The 19,315-nt window shown below is 38.6% G+C and overlaps 1 pseudogene across 1 annotated transcript in view; it reads left to right on the top strand.

Moving 5' to 3' along the window:
* The window catches only part of LOC307057536 (coiled-coil domain-containing protein 150-like), a 187,874-nt pseudogene that overhangs the window by 154,543 nt on the left and 14,016 nt on the right, over positions 1 to 19,315 (top strand). Inside the window, exons 18-26 of the transcript in view lie at positions 1,452 to 1,580; positions 2,469 to 2,638; positions 3,693 to 3,786; positions 4,582 to 4,751; positions 5,671 to 5,797; positions 9,101 to 9,295; positions 9,737 to 9,805; positions 9,896 to 10,057; positions 10,783 to 10,869. The product of the transcript in view is annotated as a coiled-coil domain-containing protein 150-like (transcript). The remainder of the gene's footprint in view (positions 1 to 1,451; positions 1,581 to 2,468; positions 2,639 to 3,692; positions 3,787 to 4,581; positions 4,752 to 5,670; positions 5,798 to 9,100; positions 9,296 to 9,736; positions 9,806 to 9,895; positions 10,058 to 10,782; positions 10,870 to 19,315) is intronic.

A 19,315-nucleotide genomic window follows, 5' to 3' on the forward strand; every position in this document is an offset into this window, starting at 1 on the left:
AATATGATTTCATTTATATAAAATTCTAGGAAATAAAAGTGAATTGATTGTGACAGAAAAGTGGTCAGTGGTAGCCTTGGGTGGATGTGTAGGAACAGGGAGAGATAGAAGTGGGGGAAATTACAAAAAGGCATAAGGGAACTTTTGGGATAATGGAAGTGTTCATTATCATGATTATGGTTTATACATATATCAAAATTGTACACTTTAAATATACATAGCTTATTGTATTTCAACTATATCTCAGTAAGGCTGTTTTAGAAAATGTGAATGTATTATACTAAAATTAATTATTTTTAAATGTTTAAAATAACATTCTTGAAATGACAAAAGCAGTAGCGATAGAGAACAAATTACTGGTTGCCAGGGGACCTGGGATGAGTTTGGGGGAGGGTGTGAACACAGAGAAGTAGCACAAGTGAGTTCTTTGCGGCAGTGGAGCAGTTCTGTATCTTGATTGTCGTGATCACAGGAATATGTGCATGGGGTCAAATTACATAGAGCTACGTGCATGTGTGCATACACAGATGAATGCAGGTTAAAAAAATGGTGAAGGGCTTCCCTGGTGGCGCAGTGGTTGAGAGTCCGCCTGCCGATGCAGGGGACGCGGGTTCGTGCCCCGGTCCGGGAAGATCCCACATGCCGCGGAGCGGCTGGGCCCGTGAGCCATGGCCGCTGAGCCTGCGTGTCCGGAGCCTGTGCTCCGCAACGGGAGAGGACACAACAGTGAGAGGCCCGTGTACTGCAAAAAAATAAAAAATAAAAAATGAAAATTGTAAATTTTGTAGTGTAGTTATTCTCATTAAAGTCAATTTCCTGGTTTTAATGTTGAACTACAATATAAGATGTCATCATTAGAAGCAGGGAAAAGAGTGCATGGGGACTCTGCACTAATTTTGTAAACTCCTGTGACTCTGTATTTCAAGATAAAGTATTTTTTAAAAGAGTAGTATTTAGAATAGTATGATGAATCTGAAACAACTGTGTAGATATACTAAAAGTATTTCAGATATGTAAAAGTCGAATACTTCTAATTAGGATTAGGACACTATTTAGAAGACTTCTGTAACACTATTTTCTTGACATTATTTAGTTCTTATTCACCTTTGCTTTTATGATATTAATTTATGTTGTATTTTCAAATTCTGTGATAATCAATTTCTCCCCCATTTTTCATCTTAGCATCATTGTCTCATCTACCTTACCTTCATTCTGCGCTGTCATAGAGATTGACATATATTACAGATTTGCCCATGTTTATTAACAGATTTTTTTTGCTTTGTAGTTTTAAGGGGGAAAACAGCTACTAAAGCTAGTTTTTATTTACAATAATATATAAGCATATTTAATTAAACATTTTAAATTTGGTTTCTAAATTGCTGTGTCTTATTCTAATTGCTGATTGACTGTGCTTTGGGAGAATCATTTATCATTTCTTTTTTTCTACTAAGGTGAAATCCATTCTTGAAAAGAAAGAACGTGAGCTCTCACGAGTTGTGAAGGGTCGTGCTGCAGCCCTGAAAGAGAGTCAGAAGTTGAAACATGACCTCAAAGCTTTGGAGGACTGGGAGAACAAGAAGGCAAGACATCAATCCTTTCTGAAGTCTGTTACTGAAATGAAGCACTTCTGAAATCTTTCATGAGCCATATTCTTTCTTTTCTTGTGACCTTTAGTAAAACAGAATGAGGATTGATCAGAAGAGGATTTTTTTTTCCTAAAGAAAGGATAACTTTAGAAGAGCTCTAAAATATTTCCTTTAAAAATACATGATTTAACTCCCAATGTTTTTTTTTCTTCCTGTCTTAAAATAATCAAAAGTCCTATTTTTTTCTGTTGAAACACATCTGACCTTGTTAATAATAACCACATACTTATGTATTATTAATGTGATATAACACTGTTAAGAGTTTATGTTAAGTCAAATTACCAAATGCTTTCTGCTTAACAGTGTGTGTACTTAGTGGGAAGAGAGGTAACATCCCAAAATTCTTGACAGCAGGTGCTAGATTTTGCCCCTCTGAAGAGGGCTGTGAGTCACATCATTCTTCAGCAGCTTCCACTTATGGTCCTCTTTCCTCAGATAATTCTGATGGGCTTCAAAGGTGTTATCTTCTTCTGACCCCATGGTAAGATAGCTGAGGAGGGCTAGCACAGGCCAGTCTGGGACCACCTCTAGACCCAAGAAGCTGTTGGTCCTTATGTCTCTAGTTAATATATGTGCTGTGACACGACAATAGTTAGGATGCACTGCAGAGCTCTTCATAGGATCCATATGATCTAGGGTTTAGTTTTCTTTTTCTCAGAGTCAAAATAACTTAAGAAACAAAATAAATATAAAATATACTTTAATTATTCCTCTTAGCATTCTACCAGACCTGGTTTCCATACTCTTCTAGAAGTCATGGGACTCAGCAGAAGAATAACCAGAAAGGATCAAATATCTTTGTCTTATTTCATTTTCTATTAGGTGGGAAACTTTCAGCAACAACTGGCAGAAGCTAAAGAAGACAACTGCAAAGTTACAATCATGTTGGAGAATGTGTTGGCTTCTCACAGTAAGATGCAAGGCTCTCTGGAAAAAGTGCAAATAGAGCTTGGGCGGAGGGATGCAGAGATTGCAGGCCTCAAGAAAGAAAGGTACCAGAGATTATTTTTCTGTCTTTGTACTTGTATTTTTCTGCTGCGTTGTAGTAAAGAACAGAGTGCAGTCAACAAACAGTCATTTTCTATTGATCCCCTTGTGAAAATAAAGTAGTAAAATGGTATTTAAAGAACTAGCAAATTCAGAAAAATCTGGAATTATAAATAAAAATGATATCCAAAAATTCTCATATTTTGTAGCGATGTAAATAAGTATGTATTCTAGAAATTCATGTGATATATGCTGTTTTATCCTTGCTGTTTTCTACACCATTTATACCTGCCCTTGGGTCTACAGAATGGTAATTGTCAAGATTAAAGCCAAGTGTCTACTTCTGTTTGAATTAATTATCCATTAATTAGTATCCTATTTATTTTAGATGAATCATTCTGAGAACTACTTTTAGCCATGTTTTGTAAGTGAACTCCTTTAAATGTTTCAAAAATTACATAAAAGTTTCCCTTTTAGGTTAATGAACAAATGGTTTGAGTTTAATCAGACCTCTAAGACATATTGTAATACATTAGTGGTGAATATTGCCTCTGTGTTATGGGAGAACAAGTGAGTTTTATATTCTTCATTGTGCTTCTTTTTTTACATATTATGAATCTGTATTACCTCTGAACTTAAAAAAAAGTCAAGGGGATGGTATTAAAAATTGTTTACTATTCACAATAAAATTCTGGGTAAAAAGCAGAAATCTCAACAGCAAGCCAGTCCATACAGAGGTGATATATTTTTGTACTAGTAATATATATATAGTATAAAGTTACCAGCCCATAAGTTAGTCATTAACATGTACTGATACTTTAATATATAAAGCCAAATTGAATCATAAATGGGACAAGTTTTTAATCCATAGGAAAATTAGTTTCTTAACCTGAAGCTGAGGCTACTAATTGTCACCTGCCAACTCTCAGATATTCTGAGCATCTGTAGCCCACTACATATGCCATTTGGGCTTCCTGGAAGGTGCCCTGTAACTCCCAGTGGTATCACTCCTAGATGGTACTTTTCTGTGGTCACTCTCCCTGTGCCCTTCATTTACAGGGCTCTAAATCAACAGCGGGTACAGAAGCTGGAAGCAGAAGTGGACCAGAGGCGGTCCAGAATCCTTGTCATGGATGCCCAGCACAACAGTAAGGTAGAAGCCAGGTTTTTATAGATGATAACGTTGATATTTTTTATTTTATTGGCATATTGCTAATTTGGAAAAATGGAGTAAAACAATCGGGTAAATTTCCTTTCCATTCAAGTCTGAGTTTTGAACAGTGACATATTTCCAAATGGGAAATGGGTCTGTGATCTTATAGTGAACCATTTATTGGGAAACCAGGACCATAAATATGCCTAACTCTCTTTGTCTTATATGGTCTGCATTCTTTTCATGTATTAATGCATAAGTGAACTTAAAGGGCTTAGAAAACAACATTACTTTAGTCAGAAGTAGCGAGAGTGATCCCACTTAATAAGGAGGCATACTCACATGTTTATAGGTGTATACACACATAAATATGTATCGACACGTATGCACACATATAAAATAGAGATATTTCCTATAAAAAGCTTTTTCTAGAAGGATATACAAGGGACAGTTGCCAGTTCTTATCTCTCTAGGCAGTGAGACCAGAGGGTCATAGGATCAGGAAGGGGAGTTCAACTGGTTTAAAACCTTAGAAATTAGGATAAATAAGTTGGCTCTATTTTCCAAAACTCTCTAGTGACCAGTGGAGCATACCCTTCCCATCACCTTCTAAGAGTCTCCTAAGGACTGTCTGTAATAAGTTCTCACATATATATATTCCAGGCATCTGGAGTCTTTGGTTCTCTTTCCAAATAATTATTGTTTCAAAGTTTAAAGAGTGAATATACAGTGTTATGGACTTCTTGTATCTGTTACAGTGGAATTATAAACAATCTTCTTCCTTCTCTCTTTCAGATGGAGGCTCTACAAAAAGCTCTAGATGTAGCTAGAGAAGAAAACAGGAGACTGGCTATGAGCCTGGAGCAAGCTCTCCAGACAAATCATCAGCTGCAAACAAAGCTTGATCCTGTTCAAGAGAAATTGGAAAGCAAAGAACTTGAGCTACGGAATTTGGAAACCTTCATGTAAGGGCAGTATAGTCACAGTGGAATTAGGCAAGAGCCTCTGGGAGAGAAAGTTTGGCTAATTCACATAAACCAGTTAAACCCTTTTTCCCTACTTTGAGCTAGTACTCCCAGCAGAGCCATGTGAAGGAAGCAGGCATAGTTGAGCAGAGCAGATATTAGCTGGCTGGGGTACGCTCCTTTTCAGCTCTTCCCTCATATAGTGTCGGTCTTCTTCTGTACATGAAGGTTTAAACCAAGTTGGAAGGGATACTTACATGTTTCTGCCAAACCTTTTCTATCAGAAGCTTATGTGTCCTTTAAAAGCATGATTTGGAAAAGTAGAAACAGAAGGATGGATGGGAATAACCCGTCCAGGAGTGGGATAATGCCATTTAAGCAGCTGCTAAACCATTCATTGTTTTCAACTTTTTCCCTGAGATTAGTGAGGTCAAACCCATCAAGTTCAGGTCAACCCACTAAAGTTTATTTGTTAAACTTTATCTAGGCAAATAGGATTTAGATATTAATAACATCCCATGAAAATTTATACCCAAGGGAAATGCATTGTGCACGTGGATCTTTATTCCTTTCATGTAGTGGACATACTGATATAGCAGACAAGTATAAGCTAAAGCAAAGAAGGTAGTTTTCATATTTGTAATCTGTACAAATTTTATATTCTGGTGAAATGTTGCTGGCTCAAGACTACTCAGTATTGGTTAAAACAAGAGTATGTGTTTCACTCTTTTGGGTGGATCTCTTTATATTGAATAACTTTTTGTTTTTTAATGCTGTAGGTAAATGCTTATTTCTTCTTCTGCTAATGAGTTCCAGATCAGTGATTTTTTACCCGGTGACTGATCTGCTTCTCATTGGTAAATGACGCCTACTAAGATGTTTTCTAAAGGTGATTTATCATGTCTCTTTTTCAAAACAGAGAACAGATGAGTGAAGAATCCAAAATAGAAGCAGAATTGCATGCTGAACGCATAGATGCTCTAAGGAAGCAGTTTCAAATTGAGAGAGAAACTGCAAAGAAAGCAGCACAACGGGAAGTGACTGAGGTATGGAGGCAAGTGACAAAAGCCTCCCTCTAGGTGAATGCCTTTGAAGAGGAGAACCAGCTACAGGATTTCCGAGAATGGCTACAGTTGTTCTTTGGTTCTTCTAATCCCCATTTTGCCAGCAAGCCAGATACATCTCTATGCTGTTTGTAAATTAACACAGAAAAAGTTTCTGATATACAGTTATCTGCCCAATGAAGGAATGCCTTGATGACAGCCTTCCCATTGGAGAATAATAACTGAGTGGGAAGGAGGAGACCGCCATCTGCTAGACAGATGGCAAATCACCTGTCTCCTCAATTCACTTAACTAGCATGCATCATGCACCTACCTCCTCCTAAGAGGCACAAGTAAAAACAGCAGAAGATGTGGTCCGTGCTAAATTACCCCTTATTTAATTGTCATCTCCACTCTTTACATGAGACAACTAGGAAGACATCAGAAGATGTTTCCTGGATAGCTAGAAGCTGTGTACAATTTTAAAGGAATTCAAAAGTAAGGGAAAGTTTGTTTTAGGCTGGTTGGGTGATTGAAGAAGAGGGGAAGCTTGACGAAATTCTACAGGGTTGAGACTGGCAGAGCTGACAGGGCTGTGACACTCTATGTAAGAGGATGAACAAAGCTTAGTTACAGAAATAAATAGGACATGTGAGCAAAGAAAAAGGATTTGCCTCTCTTGATCAGAGCAGAGACTTTAGGAAATTTCTGAGAAAAGGGGGTTAGCTTAGATGAGACCAGCTGGTAGATGGCCTTGACTACCAGAATGTTGGATGGAAAGTATTAGGTAAAAGGAGAGCACTGTAGGTTTCTGAGAAGGCTGTGAGCACAATGTTAGGTCAGTTAGTCTGTTAGCAGTGGAGAGTAGGTAAGAATGAAGAGAAACTGGAAACATGGAGGCTAAGGGGAACTACAGCAGTTACTCTGGGCTTCAGATGATTAGAGCCAAGCAAAGTGTTTCTGTTGAAAATAGAGAACAATCAAATCAAAAATCCATTTTAATTAATAGAAAAATCAGACACTAAATGTATCATAAGCAAAGGGGAGGGAGTAATTAAAATAATTCGAAGACTTGGTTGGGGTGGCCAGTCTGTATTTTGCCAAATTTAGCGTATTTAGCAATTGCACTTGACAGCGCACAGTCACAAAATCAGATTCAACCGTTTATAGGATGCTTTGTAAATTGAAAAAGCACTGTATAAGTGTTAAAAATATTATAGAAATAATTTCTGTGGGAAACAAAAATGGGCACTGAAATTAAAAGTACCTTTATTCAGAGAGAGTTGTTCAGAATATTTAAAGGTTTAAATCCTTTTAACAGGGATCAGTAAAGATGGTGAACTTGTGCAGGAGAGACCAAGGAACAGTATGAGTGTGATGTCTTGAGCAGTTAGTGGCAGGGGTGGGTTCAGGATACACTGTTTAAGATTCCCAGCGCTGCCTCTTATTAGCAATGTGTAAATTTACTATCTGTGCAGAAGACTTCACTTCTGAGTCTCAGTTTCCTCAATCAAAATGGAAATCATCACAACTGCTTTCCAGGGTGGTTTTGAGGGTTAGTTTTTAGGGCTTACCCAGTTTTGACAAAGCTGTGATTGAGGTAATGGTGGAATATCTAACAGAAATTTAGTTGGGTGACAATAAAAGAGTAACACTGTAGTGTGAGGTTAGGATCTGAGGGAATGAGCTAGTATAAAGAGAAAAGGTAACACATAATTTTGACTTTTTTCTTTCACATGTTAAATACTTACCAGCCACAGAGTATACCACCCTCCTATCATCTCCCTTCTCAGCTGCCGACTCTTCTTCCTACAAATCCAGTGGTACTCATTTAAGGGCATATGGGGAAGAGGGGGAACTCTGCAAAATGATTTAAGTAATGTTAAAAGATAAATTGAGGAATAATAAAATTAAGAGTTTATTTGAACAAAAGTCAATTTGAGTCAGGCAGTATGCAATCGATTGCAATAGAAAGGCGCTCTGAGGATTTGTATAAAATGAAAGACTTTTATAGGCAGAGGGGAGCAGGAACAAGGAAGTTATACTAGGCAAAAAAGTAGATTAGTTACTAGTAGCAGAGTTACTTCCTTTAAGGGATGGCAGGGGTCTGTCAGGCAGATTACTCACCTAATGCTGATCAGGCCATTCCTGATTGACTGGTTTAAGAGTCCTTTTCTGGGAGAGCCAAAACTGTAATTAAGTCTCAGTTTGGTGACATAAGGTTTAGCATAAGTGACTTCATTGTGGGCCTGTTGTCTTGTTTTGAATAGTAATCACTATGTTATTTTTCCACTAGACAAGTTTATTAAAATTTCTAAACATAAAGCAATATTCATAAGAAGTATAAACTACTATGTAAATAAGCTACAAGGATATATTGTACAGCACAAGGAATATAGCCAGTATTTTATAATAACTGGAGTATAATCTATAAAAATTTTTAATCACTATGTCCTACACCTAAATCTAATATAATATCATAAATCAACTATAACTCAATAGAAAAAAAAAGCAAGATTATAAAAATACATGCAAGGATAGTCAATAACTGACAGGTGTATTTACATACACTCCATATAATTTATTTTCACTTCTCCATACATGAGGTTACAAGTGACAGAAAGAGATCAGCTTAAGCTTTAAAAAGAAAAAAAAAACCTTTAAAGCACAGCAATGAGCACTGAGCAATTAGTGTGTGCCACGCTCTATATTCCTTTTCTACCTCCTCTTGTTTAACTGTTACATGAATCCTATGAAGTAGGCTATTCTCATACTTTTCCAATGATGAACTTTTAGCTTAGGGAAGTTAATTATCTGAAATTACTTGACTAGTGTGTGGTGAAGCTGAGATTTTAACTTCTGTCTGATTCCAAAGCCATGCTCTTAGAAAGCAAATAACGGACATACATTTACATTATCTGTTCTAAGAAAAATTGTGTTCTTTAGTGTTAAAAATTATGAAAATCACTGAGAGTGTTTCTCCACAAATCTACTTCTTATTATTGCCTCACTTACCCTCCTTTTTAAAATATCTATTTATTTGGCTGTGCCAGGTTTTAGTTGCAGCACACAGGATCTTTAGTTGTGGCACACAGGATCTAGTTCCCTGACCAGGGATCAAACCCGGCCCCCATGCATTGGGAGCACACAGTCTTAGCCACTGGACCACCAGGGAAGTCCCATCACTTAACCTCCTTTTTAAAAGAAAGGTCCAAAGAGAACAAAATATAGGGACACAGCTAAACATAAGCTTCTCTTACTGTATGGAAGGTTAAAATGTTCTAATTTTCCCTTTGTATCCCACAGCTGAAGAAAGCCCTTGATGAAAGCAACTTCAGAGAAGTGGAAGTATCCCAGACCAACCGGGAGCTGTGGCAGACACTTACAGAGTTGAGAAAGGTACTGAACGGCAGCAAGGAGAAAATAAAGGATCAAAAGGCCCAAATTAAGTTCCACTTATCAGCTAAGGCGAATAATGCTCAGAACATAGAGAGGAGGAAGGTTGTATGAGAAACCCTAACTCTCCTCTCCTGCTTAGTATCTGATGAGGATCCAGCCAGGAAGTGATGTCTGGGGAAGATGGTTTCAGAGCCCCACCACCACCATGTGTTCTCTGGGAATTACAGCTACACCTGGGAAGTGGGCAGGTTGCCTGGGGGGAGGTGGGGGGAGACTCTTTGTCCCGCGGAGATACTGCTGCATCCGTGTTTGGTTTCTCATTAGCTGCCAGTGTCACATTCTGGCTCCCCAGCTGCCTCTTCCACAGTGATTGTACAAGACTTTGCTCTTTCGGGGTCAGGGGGCTGGATGGGAAGGAGAGCCCAGCAGGAACTGATAACAGTGGATCTCATGTGGGATTCTTTCTGTCAGCCTATAGGCAAAAAGAGCAAGCCAGTTTTTCCACTGATCATCTTTCTATGTTATTTCCACATTTACTTTCAGCAAATAGAAACAGAATTGAGCCAAATGGAGTTAATTAAGGATCAGTATCAGAAAAAAAGCTATGAACAGGTAGATGATTTCCACACACTGTTTACCATTCACATGAAATCCCAAACTTGGACAGGTTCACCAACCGTCTCCCTCTTTGTGCCCTACCAGTCACTGAGTATCCAGAAATGTGTATCTGAAATGACTAACCTACAGCAGGAGATGCAGCTGTTGGCGAAGAGCCAAAATGATCTGTCAGCTCAGAAGAAACAGCAGGAGCTGCAACTCGAGGCAGAGCAGAAGAGGAGGTGGGAGCTGGAGCATCGGTGCCAGGTAAAAGGGTTCCTAAGATTCATCTCGGAGATTACCAGCAAAGGCCATGTGCAAAACCCAGCATGAGGGCACCTGGCTTTTCTAGGCTCTATAGAAGAAGACAAACTTACAAGTCGTTCATCTTAGCTAAGTCCTTAGAATCATATTTAGGAATGAAGCCTGGAGCTTTGACTATGGCACCTCGTCTTCATGTTCAACTTAATAAAAATGATACTCATTTTTGAAGAACGGCTAAAGCTCACATATGCAAAGTACTAGTTACTAAGTAAGACTTGTGAACTTCATAGTCTTTCAGGAACTTTACACCCCTTGGTTCTTCCCCATAGCTCAGATACATCTGTTGCCGTTACAGGACTTTTATCTACTCCCAAACTAATGAAAAGCACATTTTATTACTAAAAAGGGATTTCAAGAGACCATCAAGCTCTTGCCTTCCAACAGAGATTGTCTGCTATGAAAAGTATTCTCCAGTTCTGGAAAGAGATGTTAATCATCTTTTCTCAGGAGAATCTGTAAATCAAAATCTATAATCATATACACAAATGTATACTGTAGGTTAAACTGAAAATAATAGTTTTTATCCTATAGTCTGGTAGCACCTGGAGTTAGAAAGTACCCCATCATACTTTCATAATTTGGTGGCTCATTTATTACAATATTGAAGCTTTTTCTTCCATATATAGTACATTGGGAGTTTGTCAAAAATCTCTGTATCACGTTTTCAGGAATTGGAAGAAACAGTTAGACACCTGAAGAAATGTAAAGAGGCAACAGAGGATAAACTGAAAGAAGCTAGTGTGGAATCAGAACAGGTAAGGCAGACCCACGGACATGAAGACTTAGACAAGCTTCCTCAGACACGATGACCCTGAAACACAAGTGCGTATAATATCCTTCAGTAACACAGTTGTCAGGAGTGCAAAAGGCAAGAACCAATACCTTAGTATAGCTTCCGTTATAAAGAATAGTTTTAGATTAAGATTCTGTGTCTTGATGAGACATCATAGAATGCTAAAAGATTGATTGACATTGACTAATATTAACTTGGTCGTCCAAGCCCCTGAAATTCCAGAAATCCCTGGAATTGGGATTGACATATCTACACTAATATGTATAAAATAGATAACCAATAAGAACCTGCTGTATAATAAATAAATAAAATTCAAAAAAGAAGAGATTCTTAAGCTAAAGGTATCACAGTGACCTTGCTGCCAGTTTATCCCTTTTGTAGCCATTAAGTTACATGATAATATGACTGTCAGAATGGTATATTAAAAGGAATATGGGGGGGCGGGGTGAAGACGGTGCACTACGAGGATGCGGAATTCGCGTCTCCTCACAACGAGGGCACCTGGGGGACCACGGACACCTAAGGGGACAGGAGGAACCCCCAGAGACCAGGTAGGACCTGGGGCGTGTGGGGGAGTGAAGGGGGAGGAGAGCTGCCGTCTCTTCTTCCTACAAATCCAGTGGTACTCATTTAAGGGCATATGAGGAAGAAGGGGAACTCTGCAAAATGATTTCCGTAATGTTAAAAGATAAATTGAGGAATAATAAAATTAAGAGTTTATTTGAACAAAAGTCAATTTGAGTCAGGCAGTATGCAATCGATTGCAATAGAAAGGCGCTCTGAGGAGTTGTATAAAATGAAAGACTTTTATAGGCAGAGGGGAGCAGGAACAAGGAAGTTATACTAGGCAAAAAAGTAGATTAGTTACTAGTAGCAGAGTTACTTCCTTTAAGGGATGGCAGGGGTCTGTCAGGCAGATTACTCACCTAATGCTGATCAGGCCATTCCTGATTGACTGGTTTAAGAGTCCTTTTCTGGGAGAGCCAAAACTGTAATTAAGTCTCAGTTTGGTGACATAAGGTTTAGCATAAGTGACTTCATTGTGGGCCTGTTGTCTTGTCTTGAATAGTAATCACTATGTTATTTTTCAACTAGACAAGTTTATTAAAATTTCTAAACATAAAGCAATATTCATAAGAAGTATAAACTACTATGTAAATAAGCTACAAGGACATATTGTACAGCACAAGGAATATAGCCAGTATTTTATAATAACTGGAGTATAATCTATAAAAATTTTTAATCACTATGTCCTACACCTAAATCTAATATAATATCATAAATCAACTATACCTCAATAGAAAAAAAAGCAAGAATATAAAAATACATGCAAGGATAGTCAATAACTGACAGGTGTATTTACATAAACTCCATATAATTTATTTTCACTTCTCCATACATGAGGTCACGAGCTTAATTTTTTTTTAAAAAAAACCCTTAAAGCACAGCAATGCGCACTGAGCAATTAGTGTGTGCCAGGCTCTATATTCCTTTTCTGCCTCCTCTTGTTTAACTGTTACATGAATCCTATGAAGTAGGCTATTCTCATACTTTTCCAATGATGAACTTTTAGCTTAGGGAAGTTAATTATCTGAAATTACTTGACTAGTGTGTGGTGAAGCTGAGATTTTAACTTCTGTCTGATTCCAAAGCCATGCTCTTAGAAAGCAAATGACGAACATACGTTTACATTATCTGTTGTAAGAAAAATTGTGTTCTTTAGTGTTAAAAATTATGAAAATCACTGAGAGTGTTTCTCCACAAATCTACTTCTTATTATTGCCTCACTTACCCTCCTTTTTAAAATATCTATTTATTTGGCTGTGCCAGGTCTTAGTTGCAGCACACAGGATCTTTAGTTGTGGCACACAGGATCTAGTTCCCTGACCAGGGATCAAACCCGGCCCCCATGCATTGGGAGCACAGAGTCTTAGCCACTGGACCACCAGGGAAGTCCCATCACTTAACCTCCTTTTTAAAAGAAAGGTCCAAAGAGAACAAAATATAGGGACACAGCTAAACATAAGCTTCTCTTACTGTATGGAAGGTTAAAATGTTCTAATTTTCCCTTTGTATCCCACAGCTGAAGAAAGCCCTTGATGAAAGCAACTTCAGAGAAGTGGAAGTATCCCAGACCATCCGGGAGCTGTGGCAGACAGTTACAGAGTTGAGAAAGGTACTGAACGGCAGCAAGGAGAAAATAAAGGATCAAAAGGCCCAAATTAAGTTCCACTTATCAGCTAAGGCGAATAATGCTCAGAACATAGAGAGGAAGAAGGTTGTATGAGAAACCCTAACTCTCCTCTCCCCCTTAGTATCTGATGAGGATCCAGGCAGGGAGTGGTGTCTGGGGAATGTGGTTTCAGAGCCCCACCACCACCATGTGTTCTCTGGGAATTAGAGCTACACCTGGGAAGTGGGCAGGTTGCCTGGGGGGAGGTGGGGGGAGACTCTTTGTCCCGCGGAGATACTGCTGCATCCGTGTTTGGTTTCTCATTAGCTGCCAGTGTCACATTCTGGCTCCCCAGCTGTCTCTTCCACAGTGATTGTACACGACTTTGCTCTTTCGGGGTCAGGGGGCTGGATGGGATGGAGAGCCCAGCAGGAACTGGTAACAGTGGATCTCATGTGGGATTCTTTCTGTCAGCCTATAGGCAAAAAGAGCAAGCCAGTTTTTCCACTGACCATCTTTCTATGTTATTTCCACATTTACATTCAGCAAATAGAAACAGAATTGAGGCAAATGGAGCTAATTCTGGATCAGTATCAGAAAAAAGGCTATGAACGGGTAGATGATTTCCACACACTCTGTTTACTATTCACATGAAATCCCAAACTTGGACAGGTTCACCAACCGTCTCCCTCTTTGTGCCCTACCAGTCACTGAATATCCAGAAATGTGTATCTGAAATAACTAACCTACAGCAGGAGATGCAGCTGTTGGCCAAGAGCCAACATGATCTGTCAGCTCAGAAGAAACAGCAGGAGCTGCAACTCGAGGCAGAGCAGAAGAGGAGGTGGGAGCTGGAGCATCGGTGCCAGGTAAAAGGGTTCCTAAGATTCATCTCAGAGATTACCAGCAAAGGCCATGTGCAAAACCCAGCATGAGGGCACCTGGCTTTTCTAGGCTCTATAGAAGAAGACAAACTTACAAGTCGTTCATCTTAGCTAAGTCCTTAGAATCATATTTAGGAATGAAGCCTGGAGCTTTGACTATGGCACCTCGTCTTCATGTTCAACTTAATAAAAATGATACTCATTTTTGAAGAACGGCTAAAGCTCACATATGCAAAGTACTAGTTACTAAGTAAGACTTGTGAACTTCATAGTCTTTCAGGAACTTTACACCCCTTGGTTCTTCCCCATAGCTCAGATACATCTGTTGCCGTTACAGGACTTTTATCTACTCCCAAACTAATGAAAAGCACATTTTATTACTAAAAAGGGATTTCAAGAGACCATCAAGCTCTTGCCTTCCAACAGAGATTGTCTGCTATGAAAAGTATTCTCCAGTTCTGGAAAGAGATGTTAATCATCTTTTCTCAGGAGAATCTGTAAATCAAAATCTATAATCATATACACAAATGTATACTGTAGGTTAAACTGAAAATAATAGTTTTTATCCTATAGTCTGGTAGCACCTGGAGTTAGAAAGTACCCCATCATACTTTCATAATTTGGTGGCTCATTTATTACAGTATTGAAGCTTTTTCTTCCATATATAGTACATTGGGAGTTTGTCAAAAATCTCTGTATCACGTTTTCAGGAATTGGAAGAAACAGTTAGACACCTGAAGAAATGTAAAGAGGCAACAGAGGATAAACTGAAAGAAGCTAGTGTGGAATCAGAACAGGTAAGAAAGACCCACGGACATGAAGACTTAGACAAGCTTCCTCAGACACGATGACCCTGAAACACAAGTGCATATAATATCCTTCAGTAACACAGTTGTCAGGAGTGCAAAAGGCAAGAACCAATACCTTAGTATAGCTTCCGTTATAAAGAATAGTTTTAGATTAAGATTCTGTGTCTTGATGAGACATCATAGAATGCTAAAAGATTGATTGACATTGACTAATATTAACTTGGTCGTCCAAGCCCCTGAAATTCCAGAAATCCCTGGAATTGGGATTGACATATCTACACTAATATGTATAAAATAGATAACCAATAAGAACCTGCTGTATAATAAATAAATAAAATTCAAAAAAGAAGAGATTCTTAAGCTAAAGGTATCACAGTGACCTTGCTGCCAGTTTATCCCTTTTGTAGCCATTAAGTTACATGATAATATGACTGTCAGAATGGTATATTAAAAGGAATATGGGGGGCGGGGTGAAGACGGTGCACTAGGAGGACGTGGAATTCGCGTCTCCTCACAACGAGGGCACCTGGGGGACCACGGACACCTAAGGGGACGGGAGGAACCCCCAGAGACCAGGTAGGACCTGGGGCGTGGGGGGGAGTGAAGGGGGAGGAGAGCTGCCGTCTCTTCTTCCTACAAATCCAGTGGTACTCATTTAAGGGCATATGAGGAAGAGGGGGAACTCTGCAAAATGATTTACGTAATGTTAAAAGATAAATTGAGGAATAATAAAATTAAGAGTTTATTTGAACAAAAGTCAATTTGAGTCAGGCAGTATGCAATCGATTGCAATAGAAAGGCGCTCTGAGGAGTTGTATAAAATGAAAGACTTTTATAGGCAGAGGGGAGCAGGAACAAGGAAGTTATACTAGGCAAAAAGGTAGATTAGGTACTAGTAGCAGAGTTACTTCCTTTAAGGGATGGCAGGGGTCTGTCAGGCAGATTACTCACCTAATGCTGATCAGGCCATTCCTGATTGACTGGTTTAAGAGTCCTTTTCTGGGAGAGCCAAAACTGTAATTAAGTCTCAGTTTGGTGACATAAGGTTTAGCACAAGTGACTTCATTTTGGGCCTGTTGTCTTGTTTTGAATAGTAATCACTATGTTATTTTTCCACTAGACAAGTTTATTAAAATTTCTAAACATAAAGCAATATTCATAAGAAGTATAAACTATTATGTAAATAAGCTACAAGGATATATTGTACAGCACAGGGAATATAGCCAGTATTTTATAATAACTGGAGTATAATCTATAAAAATTTTTAATCACTATGTCATACACCAAAATCTAATATAATATCATAAATCAACTATACCTCAATAGAAAAAAAGCAAGATTATAAAAATACATGCAAGGATAGTCAATAACTGACAGGTGTATTTACATAAACTCCATATAATTTGTTTTCACTTCTCTATACATGAGGTCACAGGTGACAGAAAGAGACGAGCTTAAGCTTTTTTGTAAAAAACAAAAAACAAAGAAAAAAAACACCTTTAAAGCACAGCAATGCGCACTGAGCAATTAGTGTGTGCCAGGCTCTATATTCCTTCTCTACCTCCTCTTGTTTAACTGTTACATGAATCCTATGAAGTAGGCTATTCTCATACTTTTCCAATGATGAACCTTTAGCCTAGGAAAGTTAATTATCTGAAATTACTTGACTAGTGTGTGGTGAAGCTGAGATTTTAACTTCTGTCTGATTCCAAAGCCATGCTCTTAGAAAGCAAATGACGAACATACATTTACATTATCTGTTCTAAGAAAAATTGTGTTCTTTAGTGTTAAAAATTATGAAAATCACTGAGAGTGTTTCTCCACAAATCTACTTTTTATTATTGCCTCACTTACCATCGTTTTTTAAATATCTATTTATTTGGCTGTGCCAGGTCTTAGTTGCAGCACACAGGATATTTAGTTGTGGCACACAGGATCTAGTTCCCTGACCAGGGATCAAACCCGGCCCCCATGCATTGGGCGCACAGAGTCTTAGCCACTGGACCACCAGGGAAGTCCCATCACTTAAACTCCTTTTTAAAAGAAAGGTCCAAAGAGAACAAAATATAGGGACACAGCTAAACATAAGCTTCTCTTACTGTATGGAAGGTTAAAATGTTCTAATTTTCCCTTTGTATCCCACAGCTGAAGAAAGCCCTTGATGAAAGCAACTTCAGAGAAGTGGAAGTATCCCGGACTAACCGGGAGCTGCGGCAGAAACTCACAGAGTTGGAAAAGGTACTGAACAGCAGCAAGGAGAAAATAAAGGATCAAACGGCCCAAATTAAGTTCCACTTATCAGCTAAGGCGAATAATGCTCAGAACATAGAGAGGAGGAAGGTTGTATGAGAAACCCTAACTCTCCTCTCCTCCTTAGTATCTGATGAGGATCCAGGCAGGCAGTGGTGTCTGGGGAAGAAGGTTTCAGAGCCCCACCACCACCATGTGTTCTCTGGGAATTACAGCTACACCTGGGAAGTGGGCAGGTTGCCTGGGGGGAGGTGGGGGGAGACTCTTTTTCCCGCGGAGATACTGCTGCATCCGTGTTTGGTTTCTCATTAGCTGCCAGTGTCACATTCTGGCTCCCCAGCTGCCTCTTCCACAGTGATTGTACAAGACTTTGCTCTTGCCTTCCAACAGAGATTGTCTGCTATGAAAAGTATTCCCCAGTTCTGGAAAGAGATGTTAATCATCTTTTCTCAGGAGAATCTGTAAATCAAAATCTATAATCATATACACAAATGTATACTGTAGGTTAAACTGAAAATAATAGTTTTTATCCTATAGTCTGGTAGCACCTGGAGTTAGAAAGTACCCCATCATACTTTCATAATTTGGTGGCTCATTTATTACAGTATTGAAGCTTTTTCTTCCATATATAGTACATTGGGAGTTTGTCAAAAATCTCTGTATCACGTTTTCAGGAATTGGAAGAAACAGTTAGACACCTGAAGAAATGTAAAGAGGCAACAGAGGATAAACTGAAAGAAGCTAGTGTGGAATCAGAACAGGTAAGGCAGACCCACGGACATGAAGACTTAGACAAGCTTCCTCAGACACGATGACCCTGAAACACAAGTGCGTGTAATATCCTTCAGTAACACAGTTGTCAGGAGTGCAAAAGGCAAGAACCAATACCTTAGTATAGCCTCCGTTATAAAGAATAGTTTTAGATTAAGATTCTGTGTCTTGATGGGACATCATAGAATGCTAAAAGATTGATTGACATTGACTAATATTACCTTGGTCGTCTAAGCCACTGAAATTCCAGAAATCCCTGGAATTGGGATTGACATATCTACACTAATATGTATAAAATAGATAACCAATAAGAACCCGCTGTATAATAAACAAATAAAATTCAAAAAAGAAGAGATTCTTAAGCTAAAGGTATCACAGTGACCTTGCTGCCAGTTTATCCCTTTTGTAGCCATTAAGTTACATGATAATATGACTGCCAGAATGGTATATTAAAAGGAATATGGGGGGCGGGGTGAAGACGGTGCACTAGGAGGACACGGAATTCGCGTCTGCTCACAACGAGGGCACCTGGGGGACCACGGACACCTAAGGGGACGGGAGTAACCCCCAGAGACTAGGTAGGACCTGCGGCGTGTGGGGGAGTGAAGGGGGAGGAGAGCTGCCATCTCTTCTTCCTACAAATCCAGTGGTACTCATTTAAGGGCATATGAGGAAGAGGGGGAACTCTGTAAAATGATTTAAGTAATGTTAAAAGATAAATTGAGGAATAATAAAATTAAGAGTTTATTTGAACAAAAGTCAATTTGAATCAGGCAGTATGCAATCGATTGCAATAGAAAGGCGCCCTTAGGAGTTGTATAAAATGAAAGACTTTTATAGGCAGAGGGGAGCAGGAACAAGGAAGTTATACTAGGCAAAAAAGTAGATTAGTTACTAGTAGCAGAGTTACTTCCTTTAAGGGATGGCAGGGGTCTGTCAGGCAGATTACTCACCTAATGCTTATCAGGCCATTCCTGATTGACTGGTTTAAGAGTCCTTTTCTGGGGGAGCCAAGACTGTAATTAAGTCTCAGTTTGGTGACATAAGGTTTAGCATAAGTGACTTCATTGTGGGCCTGTTGTCTTGTTTTGAATAGTAATCAATATGTTATTTTTCCACTAGACAAGTTTATTAAAATTTCTAAACATAAAGCAATATTCATAAGAAGTATAAACTACTATGTAAATAAGCTACAAGGATATATTGTACAGCACAGGGAATATAGCCAGTATTTTATAATAACTGGAGTATAATCTATAAAAATTTTTAATCACTATGTCATACACCAAAATCTAATATAATATCATAAATCAACTATACCTCAATAGAAAAAAAGCAAGATTATAAAAATACATGCAAGGATAGTCAATAACTGACAGGTGTATTTACATACACTCCATATAATTTGTTTTCACTTCTCTATACATGAGGTCACAAGTAACAGAAAGAGACGAGCTTAAGCTTTTTTTTAAAAAACAAAAAACAAACAAAAAAAAACACCTTTAAAGCACAGCAATGCGC

The sequence above is a fragment of the Hyperoodon ampullatus genome (genome assembly GCF_949752795.1).
Source record: "Hyperoodon ampullatus genome assembly, chromosome: 8".
Taxonomy (NCBI): domain Eukaryota; kingdom Metazoa; phylum Chordata; class Mammalia; order Artiodactyla; family Ziphiidae; genus Hyperoodon; species Hyperoodon ampullatus.